The following is a 15,224-nucleotide window of genomic DNA, read 5'->3' on the forward strand; positions in this document are numbered from 1 at the left end:
TTACTCCTTGGTTATTACTTTATGCAAAACTGCGCTTTTTATCGATGTGAGGCTACTTGCAAACCTCATCGGCTTTATGAGTCTTCAATATCATCCATTGGCAAATTCAAAGGCAAAGTCCATTGTCGCTTATGCTACAAAAATATTACGTGAGACTTCCATTTGTACTTCTGCTTGTCCTAGTTTTTGCACAGTCCTAGTTTACTTCATAGTCCTAGTTTATGTGAAAACGCTTACCAATGAGAGATCATACACACATCCAATGCTACAGAAATACTGAAAAACAGGACAGTACTTGCCACCATTTCATAACATTAGTTTCCTCATATATATCACACCAAAGCATTTCAACCACTCTATTCCATATGATTGATATCAAGTGTACAATATCTTAACTCTAACGTGCGATGCGTATATCTTTTTGAGTCAAAGAAAAGCGTCTCTCCTCATCCTTACAATCACCATATAAACAAGACACGATCTTACATTGCAAGCTTGTACTTTCGCTTGTCCTAGTTTTTGCACAGTCCTAGTTTACTGCAATCTCCTAGTTTATGTGGAAACACTTACCAATGAGAGAGATCATACATACATCCAATGCTACCACAAATACTGAAAAACAGGACAGTCTTGCCACCATTTCACAACATTAGTTTCCTCATATATATTGCACCAAAGCATTTCAACCGCTCTATTCCACATGATTGATATCAAGTGTACAGTATCTTAAGAAAAGCGTCTCTCCTCATCCTTACAATCACCATATAAAAAAGACATGATCTTACATTGCAAGCTTGTACTTCCGCTTGTCCTAGTTTTTGCACAGTCCTAGTTTATTGCAATCTCCTAGTTTATGTGGAAAGGCTTACCAATGAGAGAGATCATACATACATCCAATGCTACCACAAATACTAAAAAACAGGACAGTACTTGCCACCATTTCACAACATTAGTTTCCTCATATATATCACACCAAAGCATTTCAACCGCATTAAATTGTGATATATATGGTTGAAATGCTTTGGTGTGATATATATGAGGAAACTGATGTTATGAAATGGTGGCAAGTACTGTCCTGTTTTTCAGTATTTCTGTAGCATTGGATGTGTGTATAATCTCTCATTGGTAAGCGTTTTCACATAAACTAGGACTGTGCAAAAACTAGGACTGTGCAGTAAACTATGACTGTGCAAAAACTAGGACAAGCAGAAGTACAAATGGAAGTCTCACGCAATATTTATAACATAAGTGACAATGGACTTTGCCTTTGAATTTACCAATGGATGATATTGAAGACTTATAAAGCCGATGAGGTTTGCAAGTAGCCTCACATCGATAAAAAGTGCAGTTTTGCATAAAGTAATAACCAAGGAGTAAACCAAAAATAACTACTGCATTGACACATGTATTGAACTCATCTAATACAAAATCTTTACAACCAAAAGATTTAGCATTCCATAGAAGTGTATGCTTTCAAGAAGTGTACAACTTATCTCGAAATGTAATTTTGTACCAACTATAAAATCCCAAAATAAGACTTATCTTCACTATTGTGGAGACATACAATGTTATATATCATAAAATGTTATCTTCACTATTGTGGAGACATAAAATGTTATCTTCACTATTGTGGAGACATACAATGTTATATATCATAAAATGGCATAAGCCTTCCATTGACTAAGTTCGCAAATCTAGTGCCCAAAAAACTAACATAGCAAACTAAGAAGGTCACGATGCTAAGGGCAGATGCTCGTCCAATACATGGCTGAGCCAAAGAACTGAACTCATCCTTCAACTTCATGACATATCCATGGTCGAACCACTTCTTTGATAGCTACACAAGAAAAAAAGCAATGTTAGAGTTTAGAACACCAAAATCACATTAAGCACATACATAGCAAGAGATTTCGTATGGAAGCTTTTTAATAAGCATGTGCATACCCAATGCTTTGGAGGTGTATCTATAAGGCTCCCATCAATTAGTTTCTTGATAAATGCCATTACCTAAAATCTGCAATCAATTATGTTTGGTTGTTTTGGCACCTACAATGTTTATCGACATATGTCTCAATTGATCCAATCCAAAAATGCCATATATCATGCTATATAAAGGACACAATATTGAAAGCCAAAATTAATTTTCACATACCTCTATACACTTCAACTCAAACCCAGTGGATGGGCATGAAAGAGACTCTTGTAATGGTCCATGTGTGCAACTTGAAGAAATTGACTCAAGAACTCTAATAATATATAGATATAAAATGTTAGTTAGCATTTACCCAAGCATTATGGATTCATGAACTTCAAAGTAAACCTCTTGTCTTACCATTGCACAATGGAAACATACTCGCCCGAATTCCCTACATGCAGTGAGTCTAGGTGCAGGATTCATGAACTTCAAAGTAAACCTCTTGTCTTACCATTGCACAATGGAAACATACTCGCCCGAATTCCCTACATGCAGTGAGTCTAGGTGCAGGAGAATATTTTTTCTCGATGACAAGCCTCTCACCTTCATGATGTGGTAATTATAGACCACAAAAAGAGTCCAATGGTGCCTGAAAAACATGAAGTTGTAAGTGCTTTGTCTACTAATGACAAAAACAAGAACACATGCATCAATATGAGTAAACTATTGACCTTACCTATCTACTAGAGGTAGAAACAAGAACACATGCTTGCTCATATCAATATGTCCAAAGAAATTTTGCAATGAATTATTGCTCTTTGGATGCCGTGAAGCCACATATTCATACCACAAACTATCCACGAATGAAACCTTCTCCAGAGCGATAGATAACACTGACCATCACATCATAACTTCTCCTATCAAAGGAGAAATATATAGGTGATAGATAAAGCAATGGATTAAGTGACTCTTTGGCACTTTCTTCAATTTCTTTGCTTTCAACTCTTTGTGCAAAGAAACCATCCTACTAGATTCTTGGCTACTTGTATCAGGCACCAAGTATTCTTCAATCATAGTTTGCTCACTTGGGCCATCTTGTATCAAGCACCAAGGATCTTCAATCTACAAGCTCATCCTACACACACATGGACATATTTAGAAACTTATTATGTTTTAAAAAGGGAAAAAAAATCTTAATATAATGCTATTCATCTATCCCTTTGACCGTCATAGTTTGCTCACAGTCCTAGTTTACTACACAGTCCTACTTTCCCTAGTTTTTCTAGTTTACTGCGCAGACCTTGTTTTTTTATTTTCTCACCACATATCAAATAGACTGTGTGATTTAGAGACGAGAGAGAGAGAGAGAGAGAGAGAGAGAGAGAGAGAGAGCAAATTACCTTCAATGTATAGTCAATAGCAAGCTTCTTTGAGTAAAAGAGGTGGTGGAAGCAACATATGACAAGGTGGAAGCGGGCATTTTTGAATGACAATGAAAATCTTACATATTTCTTACGTGTCCTAGTTTACTTTTTTTCCTAGTTTACCTCGGGAAGACGCTCAAACCTCATTAATTGACCACTACATGCAACCAATAGATTTCTTAAGAAGAAAATGTTGAAAAATGATTAAGATTCAAAAATCTCTAAACCCAATGTAAATGATTACCACGACCTCCCGAATCTATGATCCGCGTCCTTTTCCCAGCCGTCGCCACCCTCGTCCCTAGTTTACTTTTTATAGATGCTTTTGATCCGACGGGCCGAGATTTGCGCGCTCACCTCGGCCGTCGTCGATCCCACTTGAAGTGCCTCTTAAAGGCACCGTGGGATTTAGAGACGAGGCGTGGAAATGGGCCTGGATTCGGGAAGGCTTCTATCCGATCACGTGGTCTCCTTGAACACAGACAGGAGCCTACCAGTAGCTGATTGGACATCGACCACTGGACACATAGTCACCTACTACTAGCTGATTGGACGCCGACCACTGTTGGTTCTACCGTCTACGTCGCATCTATTCGTTTCTGTATGAGTTGACACGTGGCCAATTGAACACCGATCCGAAGGCCTCAGTGTCGTACGATTGGGCAGTGCCTATGTGTGTGTGTCACAGTGTGTCTGTGTGCCGAATTGGCCACTTGGATAGTGAGCCTACCGAGTCGTAAGTTGTAACCACTCAACACTGCCATGCCTCAAGACTTCGGCTTCTCTTAAGCCATAGCGGTGTACTACGTTACTAACGGTGACTATCTCAAAGGTTTATCTCATTTGCAAAGTTAGAAACTATCAAGAAAAAATTTTTGTCCAACTTTGAGTAGGTCAACATTTTGAGAAGAAGAAAGAAGAAAGAAGAAATGGTTTTAGGCTTGGTTACTCACACTCTTTTTTTTAAAACATGATCACACAGATACTAGGGCTTGAACATTAGGAAGTCCTTTACAGTGCATTCGTGAGTGACTAGGTGATTCATGAGTGCCAAAAGTACACACCTACTTAACCTCTATACTTAAGACTTAGAGTCATACATACATGCATACATACATATCCTAACATGTAAAGTTGTAAATAGAATTCAAAAACCTTTTACACTCTTTCAACACTAGATTTTATAAATGGTTACTTTTTTCCTACCGATCAACAAATTTATATCTCTAAAACTTGCAATTTCTGAAAACCTTCTAGTTTTGTTTTCCAAGGCTAATATTTTCCATTCACTCGATAAAATAAACCTCAGTGTTTTTCGTTCACACTATGGTTCATTAGTCTCAATCCATCATGTTTACAAAATAGAAGCCTCCGTTCCCTTGAAAGGGCAGAGTTTGTAGTATCTAGCATATCATTTCATGTGATGCAACTCATGAAAATTGTCATTTAAATATTAGATGAACTTCAAATCTCATGAAAAGGGAAAAGATGGTCTTCATAAGTTGTAAATTTGAGGGACTTCCATTCTTTTCTTTTCACTTATAAAATCATTTCTTCACTATATTTGCTATGCAAGAATTTTCTATTTCTTATAATGTTAAAAGAAATTTGGATTTTTTTAATGTATGCCAGAAACTTGCATGTTGAATTTGATGATAAGAAATCTTGATTTTTTGGCTTATGACAAAAACTTGCATGTTGAATTGGATGGTAAGAATGTTTCTCGTGAATGTTGGTGGTGCTCAACCTATAAAGAGAGCAAGTGAAACCTTACATAAATGGTCGTAGTGTGATATATATATTACAAAATGATCACCATGTACCTCTTGTATATAGTTTTATGGGGATCGTATACAAGGATTTTGGAGTATATCTAGTAATACCACTACAACACATTGGGGGCTTAGCAACAGCCCTCTAGCGATGTTTTTCAGTATTTTAATGGTGAGTGTTATTTTTTAAAGCATCTCTATCACTGTTACTATTAGTATTTTTATTAGTATCTCTATTAGCATCTCTAAGCAGCTCTAATAGTGATGCATGTCACCTGACTCCAATAGACAAGAGTTTGTTAGTCTTTTCATCTTTTCATTTTTGAAAAGACACAAATACTTCACATGGGTTTGGGTTCTTTCTCCTCTTCCTTACTCACCTCTTAATGGTTGAATGGTTGATTGGATAGTGAGTCAACGACCCCTCAGAGCAGCTAGCAGGGACCAAGTCGTAACCACTCGACACCGACCAACCTAGTTGTATCATACATATGTGCTATGTAGCATTCAACACACTTCCATGGGTAGGACCCAAACTTCGAGCCACGAGCGAGGCCACCCTTCCAATTTTCCCACCACATGTCTCGGCTCCATCGACCGTCCAACATGTCATTGCATGTTTTTCCTTGTCGGGTCTCACCCTTCTTATGCTACCCCGGCCTGGGTCCATAGCCTTGGTAGGCTCAGGGCTTTTGATCCACCGCTGTGATGGTTCCACTACAACACATCGGGGGCACAACATCATTTTTTAACAACGTTAACGCTTTTGAGAGGGAAATGTCGGGGCTTTTAAAAAAGCACTGCTTTAGTAGGGTTTCTAGCAGTGAATAAATGTTGCTACCATACTATAAAAAAAAATGTTGCTTAGTAGCGTGGCTGCAAAAAGTATCCTGCTTCTTTTACCATCGCATCGATTTTCTCTTTTGAATATTTTAAACTTGTTACTTTGGGTTTTTTTTCCAGGTTTATGTCGAATAACTTCTACCTCTCTACCCTATCCTCCTCAAGCTGCTTCAAGCAAGGTATGTCTTCTCTTTTCCTTCATCTCCTATGTAAACAAGCTTTCCATGAAAGCTTTCTTTTCTTCTTTTTTTCGTCTCATTGGAGCTTAACCTGAACCCTAGATTCGTTATAGAAACCCTAATAAGGAGCTTTGATGGAGAGCTTAACCCTAGATTCTATATATAAACCGTAATAAAGAGCTTTGATGGTGGAGAGCTTAACCCTAGATGCTACACAAGGAACTTTTGGTGGTTCCCTATATAGTGAGCTTTACCATATATAGGAAATTTTGAGAGATTTCCTGGTTATGTTGATGGAAATTTATTTCCCATTTACTTAATCCTCTATATGTAGGAAATATGGGCTTATATCTAGGTAATTCAATTTCATATATAGGAAATATGGGCTAGTATCTAGGTAATTAAATTTCCTATATAGAGAGTATGAGCCAATATCTAGATAATTCAATTTACTATATACACAATATGGGCCAATATCTAGGTAATTCAATTTCCTATATAGAGAATGAATAAGAAATATAGGCTATTATCTAGATAATACAATTTTCTATATAGAGAATGGATTGCATATGTGGAGAATTGAACCACAAATGAGTAAATGGTTATTTAAAAAAATTACTTATTTTAAAAAAATTAGTTACTTTAGAACTTTTATACTTAATTATTCAATCATCAATATTATTACAAATTGAAATACTTAAATTCTTCTCTCTTTCTCTCTCTCTCTCTCTCTCTCTCTCTCTCACACACACACACACACACACACACACACACACACACACACACAAAACTCAATGTAACGTATGTTAAAATGTAGGTGTGTCCTCTCATCTTATATCAAAAAGTAAGAGAATTATTTTACCAATACTAGCATGCCCATATTCAAGCTAAACAGCCACCTACCTTAGAAACTAAGGTTTTCTCTCTCCTCATCATCAAACAAACAGATATTCTCTCTCTCTCTCTCTCTCTCTCTCTCTCTCTCTCTCTCTCTCTCTCTCTCATACGTAATCCAAAACCTTAGATCATCATCTCTCCCTAATGTGTCGCAATAGTAATTAATGATTATAGTAAGGTTTTACACCTAAGTGAAAACGTCTCCCCCTCTTAGTGTGTTCATGTCCATCTCTTTTTCTCACTTTGTGTCAAACGTCTCTTAGAATGTATATTTAAAAAAAAACAACGTATACAATAGCCTTTATCTCTCTTTCACTAGGTCATTGCGCCCAACAAGAAAATACTACACACAACGTATTTAAAGCCTCCCTCTGAACTCTCTAGAATACGAAAACCTCTAGAGCTTCGAACCTCCAGTCATCCACACGTCAAGATTTCATCTCTAAGGAGCTCTAAGGTTACCTCTCACCACTTCAAATTGAATAAATGAAAAAAAAATAGGAAACCATATTAAGCTTGCACTAAGTTTAAATGAAAAAAAAATAGGAAACCATATTAAGCTTGCACTAAGTTTAAAATTGATCAAATTGATTAAATGAAAAAAAATAGGAAACCATATTAAGCTTGCACTAAGTTTAAAATATATACAAATAGGACAAAAGATTTGTGTTGATATTGCGAAACAATGGGAAAGAACATTTTGCATGGGAATGGTGAGAAAGAGTGAGTGTTTTGATAGAAGCTACGTACATAGCTTTCAAAGGGTAGATGTAGAACGTCTTAAGATCTCATAATACCATATCCATGAGTTCATGATCTTTCTTAAGATCTCATAATTTATGTAAGATCTCATATAATTTCATAAAATCTTGTTAGAGATCTGATGAGATCATAAGATCCCTAAGACTTCCTCTATGAGCCCATAGTTGAGAAGGGCTCATCAAACTTAGCCTGGTCCTAGTGCTTTTAAAATTTTAAGATGATCAAAGCTAAGTTCCCTAGGAATGTACCTAGACAATAGATTGTCTCCTAGTCTTAGGCATACTAGCTGTGAGAGCAACATTGAGAGAGTGATGCCAGTGTCCCACTCATTAATAGATTGCTACTTTGTGGAGATACAATGTTTCTTGTGTCATCTAAACCAATCACCAACCCACTCTCAAAACTAGGAATCTTTGGCACTGACATTAGGAGATGCCAAGATAGGAGAGCAAGAGATAGACTCTAGCGCTACACTAGCGTAACTATAGCCATGATAAATTAATCTGCCAAAACCAATGCAGTTATAGCTCTAATAGTGATATTTTTTTGCCCCCAATTGTCAATCACTCCGTGTAACTTAGATGAGAATAAGTTTTAAGTATTTTAAAAAAATGTTATTATGCTACCCAAGTCAAACCTTACAAAAACACATATGCAAGTGACAAGCTAGAGAAGCAAGGAACTTGCTAGGAAACAGAATTTTATTTAAAGACTTGAGTCTTAAAGTAAAGATATCATGCCATGAGTGCTTGGCCCACAAATAATTAAAATAGTTCAAAATAAAAATGGACACAATATTTGCTTTATGCTCATAAGAGAAGTAAAAGTGGATACAAGAGTTGCTTTATGCTCATAAGAGAAGTAAAAGTGGACACAAGAGTTGCTTTATGCTCATAAGAGTTCTTTAAACTTAATATACATTTGCCACTGTGCTTTTCCTTTCCATATTAAGGCGATAGTCATAAACATGATTTTTCTGCTGACTAGGAATCGTTTGAGAAGTAAAAGTGAACACAAGAGTTGCTTTATGCTCATAAGAGTTATTTAAACTTAATATACATTTGCCACTATGCTTATTCCTTTCCATATTGAGGTAGTAATCTTTAACATGATTTTGCTTGCATGTATACAATTTAGATTAATGTGATCACCTTATAATGTCTAAGCTCAGATTTTATGACCACATAGTGTATGGTAGAAGCTCTTAAGATCTCATAAGACCATATATGAGGTCATGAAATTTCCTAGATCAATGTGATCACCCTTTAATGTCTAAGATTAGCTTTTATGACCACATAGTGTATGGTAGAAGCTCTCAAGATCTCATAAGACCATACATGAGCTCACAATCTTTCTTAAGATCTCATAATTAATGTAAGATCTCATAATTTATGTAAGAGCTCATATAATTCATGTAAGAGCTAATATATTAGAGATTGAATGAGATCCTAAGACCCATAAGACTTCCTATGAGCACATAAGATCACATAAGGGTTGAGAAGAGCTCATAGAACTTATCTTGGTCCTTTCACTTATAGAATCTTGAGAAAGATGATAAAAGATAAGGTCACTAGAAATGACTAGGTTTGTTCTTTAACATCTTGCTACCATAGTCTTTTGTGATTTCTAACACTACAAGGGATCGGGCTCATACCCGCGCTCCTAGCCACGGAAAAATGACTTGTGGAAAAAAAGTAGTGGGCCCGTGTATCAGCACGTGTATCATCGCGGCCAGAGACATGCGTGTAAAAGCGCGTGTATAGATGCAGTCAAACGCGCTGATACGAGGGCTTATACACGCGTTTTGTCAGTTTAGCTGCGCTTATACACGCGCATTTCATAGAGTATCCGCGTATATACAGGCGACTTTTATAGAGTTGACGCGTCTATACACGCGAACAGAGAGCAAAAAAAAAATCCAGAGAGTGCTATTTGGTACCTGAATGCTGTTCCAGCATTCCAGCACCCAATAGCACTCTCTGGATTTTTTTTTGGGTGCATTGCACCATCCACGAGGTTGTAAGATTATGAAAGCTCTATACATAGGGCTTGTAAGCTTATGCAAGCTCTATACATAGAGTTTATGCATAGAGATATATGAATCTAGCTGAATGCATGAATTAAGATCTATGCATAAAGATTAATACATAATGTTTTATGTATAAATCTTATGGATGAGCTTTATGCATAAGGCTTCACATGCGTTATGTTTTTATGCATAAAGCTTTTTTTGATGTAGAGTGCCTTGCATGGATGGAGATCATAAGCTTTTTGAATGTTTATACTCTCTTATACATATAACATATATTTCTTATGCTCTGTTTTTCTATGCATAAGGTATTCTCTTTATTTATAGAGTTTATATATGTTATCAAGGTAAGATCTCTTATCCATGTAAAACAAATCTTGATCATGTTTATTACACCATTGGGTGATGGGATTAAGGGTTAGCATAGTGCATAAGGCTTATAGCATAGAGCTTATGCATAAGACTTATGCATAAGTCTTGCATAGAGCGTATGCATAAGACTTATGCATATGGCTTATGCATAGAGCTTATGCATAAGACTTATGCATAGAGCTTATGCATAAGACATGCATATGGCTTTATGCATAAGACTCTATGCGTTCAGCTTTAGGTATAGGCTTCTATGCATAGAGCTCAATGTGTAGGCTCTATTTACAGAATCTATGTATATAGATTTTTGCATAAGGCCTTTATAAATAGCTATTTATGAATAGAGATAGCTTCTCTCTCCATCCTTGTTCAAATTCATCTTAATTTTGTATGGAGAGAAGATAAGCTAATGTATAAGTTATTTTTAAAATCTCCCTCAGCGGGCTGGGGAAAAGAAGCCCGTTTGACGCTTTTTTAAATATTTTTAAAGTCTCCCTCAACGGCTGGGAAAAAGAAGCCCGTTTGACGCTTTAAATGTTATTTTTTAAAATCTCCCTCACGGCTGGGGAAAAGAAGCCCTGTTTTATGGTTTACATAATGCTTTGTGTAATGCTTAATGATTTGTATTTAATGAGCTGCATATACATGTTATCCTGCTAGATGGAGCCTCTCAATCTTGAAGAGAGAATAGCGTGTCCATGCATGCGATGTAAGTACGAAATCTTTCGAAAACGAAGGATTTGCAACCAGCATGTTCATGACGCTGGCATATTTCCAATGGAGCGCTTGCAAAATTTACGGTTTCAATCGTACAACCAAGCAAGTGTGCAGCCGCATCTTGATAACATTGCGCCTGTGAATTCTCGTCCCCAACAAAGGATGAGGATATCGCAGGAGGGAGTGACAGATGGAGCTCAATTAACAGCACCCGAGGGAATGGAAGAAGGTCCAATGGAAGAAATGTTGGATGCCTTCATCGAGCAACAAGAAGCTCTCTTCGAGGAGCATGAACATGAAGATCATCAACCACGACATTCTCAACGGTCAAATTATGAACCAAAGGAAGAGGCCATGCGTAAACTTGCACGCCTTCCATTATACAATGGTGCCAACATATCTGTATTGCGTGCATCTCTTACGATGCTAAATTTGCAGTCAATTTTTGGATGGTCTAATACAAGTGTCACTGAACTATTCAAGTAAGGACTTCTTTTGGAGATTACACCTACTGTTGAAATGATAAATTATCAACTTGTATTTGAGAAAATCTTAATAGTAACGATCAGATATTGCCATACTTGCAGGCTTTTGAAAGACCAGATATTGCCCCCTGGCAACGAGATGCCTCCATCTCGTGCAGATGCCAAGAAGTTATTGAAATCCATAGGCATGGATTACAATAATATTCATGCTTGTCGCAATGATTGTTGCCTCTTCCGTCATGAATATGAGCATTTGCAAGAATGTCCCCATTGTGGCTCTAACAGATATAGAGAAGATGTTCAGGGGGAAGCTGTCCCGGTAAAGGTTCTCAGGCACTTTCCAATCATCCCAAGAATAAAAAGCATGTTCAGGTGCAAATCTATAGCAAGCTTGATGACATGGCATGCCACAACTCGATCCACAGATGAAGTGATGCGTGTGCCTGCTGCATGGAGACACATTGAAGAGAAATGGCCGGCTTTTAAGGAAGAACCTCGAAACCTCCGTCTTGGCCTAGCAATGGATGGTGTAAACCCTTTTGGTTTAAGGAGCTCTTCATGGAGCACATGGCCTGTTTGCCTTGTGAATTATAATCTTCCGCCATGGTTAGCAATAAAGAAAGGTCATTTGTTGCTCTCATTAATAGTTCCAGGAAAGTACAAGGTGAAGAACATGGATGTATATTTGGCACCACTTATTGATGAGTTACGCACCTTGTGGAACGGAATTGAAGTGAAGGACATGTCAAAGCAGCAGAGTGGCCAAAGACTTACAACTGTGCAAGGTATTCTCATGTGGACAATGCATGATTGGCCTGGCTATGGAGAATGCTCAGGTTTGTCTATATTGGGTTACAATGCATGTCCTGTATGTGGTCCTCGACTTGATTCAAGATACTCAAAAGCATTATGAAAGAATGTCTACCAAGGACATGTTAGGTATCTTCCAGAAAATCATGAATTGCGGGATGGTAATCTAGGAAGACCTCCTCCAAGTGCATTGAAGGCAAGCGATTGGAAGATCAAATGGGAGGAATGTGGCAACTTGGCATGTCCTGGGATGAAGAGGCTCTCTATCTTTCACCAACTCCTCTATTGGGGTGATCTCCTTATAAACCATTTGCTTGACCCGATGCATATTTTCAAGAATGTAGCTGACATTCTGTGGAAGACCATGACAGGAAAAAAGAAGACTAAAGGCCAAAGGGATGACTTGGAAGAGATTGGTTGCATGCAAGAGTTGTGGGCTCGCACTAGACCCAATGGAAAGGTGCTACTTCCAAGAGCCCCATGGGTTTTTAGTAAGATGGAGGAACAACAAGTCAAGAGGACAATTTCAGAGTCTCGGACTCCTACAGGTTGTATGCATTGCTTGAAAAGTGCATTTACAAAGGATGATGATCTTAGTGGCCTCAAGAGTCATGATTGGCACAAGTTTCTACAATTTGTGCTACCCATAGCAATAAAAGATTGCCTCACTGAAGATATTAGAGCTACTATCTATAAGATTGGCACATTGGTGCGCTGGATTTCTTCAAAAGAGATAAAGAGAGACACTTTGGAGACAGCGCGTTTAAACTCCATAGAGGCAGTCTGCATGGTAGAGAAGTTTTTCCCTACAAGTTTATTAACAATCCAGATGCATCTGCTAGTTCATGTTGTAGATGAGGTTGCAGTTGCTGGAACAGTCCATTCAAGATGGATGTTCTTTTTGGAGAGGTTTATGAAGACATTAAAGGGATTTGTTCGCCAAATGGCTCGCCCAGAGGGTAGTATGTCAGAAGGGTGGCTGATACAAGAGTCCCTTGTTTACATCATTGAATATTTAAGTTCCTCAGATCCAGAGATACCTCGACTATGGTCTCAAGAGTCTAACAGGCGAGTCATTGGTGAGGAACCTCAAGGCCAAGGCATTAAGAGAAAGATGGATAACAATTTGAGGGAAAAAATCAACAAATTTTACATCTGGAACTCTCATGTAATGGAGAAGTGGATTGAGACATATGAAGCTCTCAAGCGACATCGAGTACAAGATCGTTTAAGTTTCAGAAGGAATCGCACTACAAGAAATCTCCCATATCCAGAAGGTATGCAAGCTCTTCCGGACTTTCCCACAGGTAGATGGCTAGAAGCTACAATTTTAGAAGCCAAACGTGCTGGTTTAACTATAACAGAGGAGGAGGAGGAGCTTACAAAAGGATGCGATTGGCATGTAAGTGTTTAAGTTCTACATGTCTCTCTTTTATTTCTCTACATGTCTCAGTGTTTGATTCTCCATCAACAATCTTTTTGTGCTATTTGTAGTATCACAAATATGGGGCGTTTTGGTCACATGGACGTCATTTTCGAGTAGAACGAATAGACCAAAGAAGAGCAACCTTTGATTGTGGTGTCACAGCACAGTTTGTTCAAGAAAGTCGTGCAAGTGCAAGTGATAATAACACAATTACTGGAATGCTTGATTACTTTGGAACCATTCAAGATATATTAAAGGTTGGCTTCAGAAGTTTTGAGTTGTTTATCTTTGATGTGAAGTGGTTCAAGGTAATCATGAATGGGCCACATGCAACTGTACGTAGAGACAAGAGTGGCCTCATCCAAGTGGACTCCACAAAGGTATGGACCGATCAGCAAGATACTTTTGTGCGCCCAGAGCATTGTGAGCAGGTTGTCTTTAAAGCGGATCCAAAAGATCCACGCTGGCTATTTGTGGTTCAAGTCGCCCCCCGCAGTAAGCAAATTTTTGAAGAATTTGAGCTACAACAAGGTGATGTGGATGCACAGGGTGGTGGAGAGCAGCAAGAACAAGCTGATATCAACAATGAAGAGGAGCAAGCAAATGAAGAGGAGCAACTAGAGCAAGATCCAAATGAAGAGGTGCAAACCAAGGAAGCTGAAAAACATGTTGAGGAAGAAGACATAGATGATGAAGACATCCTTCATCAAGGGACTTTTAATGATGAGGATGCTGAAATGTACATAGACATAGATCTCTTTGGGGCTACTGATCTTAATGAGGATGATAGAATAGATAATGATTTTTAAAATGATGTATCTTAATGATTATGCAAATAGTTATGACATATTTGTAATGGTTTTATGACATTGAAGGTCCATTGTTTACCATTGTTAATGTTTACCATCATAATCACTACTGTAGGAGCAAGTTGATATAGTTTTACCAATGTTGTTTATCATTGTTAATGTTTGTCATATGGTTCTTTCATTGTTTACCGTGTAATTTTCATTTTGCACAAGTTTGTCATATGGTTTTTTGTCCAACAGGCCATGGGTGACTCACCGCCCTACGACTACAGTCCTGATTTCTCATTTAATCCTACACCGCAGGGCATGAGTCCCCAGCAGTTATATGGTTTTCTTTCGTCCATGACTCCAGAGCAGAGAGCCATGGCTCAAAATTATTGGGGTTCTGGAGCAGGGACATCTGCCTCACCATCTGGCTTCCCGACGCCAGTTCCCACACCCGTGGGTACGACAGCAACTCCCACACCTCATACCACACAGCCTTCCACTCCTCTTACAGCTCGATCTACCACCTCTTCACATAGACGGAGCTCACGTAGTAGGTCTTCAGGGGGAGGTTGTTGTGGTGGTAGTGCCACAGATGCTGTGACACCACCACCACGTGAGCGTCGTCCTTCGCTCTCATCTGTTGATAGCACACCCATAGGGTCACCTTCCACTCCCTGGGGTGCACATGACCATGACAACAGCAAGATATACACAATTAGGGATGGGGCACCAATAATGAATAGTGCAGGGAAGGCAATGAAGACACGCATTCGACAATTGTGCACTATACAGTTTCACG

The sequence above is a fragment of the Cibotium barometz genome, chromosome 26 (genome assembly GCF_041138505.1).
Source record: "Cibotium barometz isolate CiBa-2024 chromosome 26, ASM4113850v1, whole genome shotgun sequence".
Taxonomy (NCBI): Eukaryota; Viridiplantae; Streptophyta; class Polypodiopsida; order Cyatheales; family Cibotiaceae; genus Cibotium; species Cibotium barometz.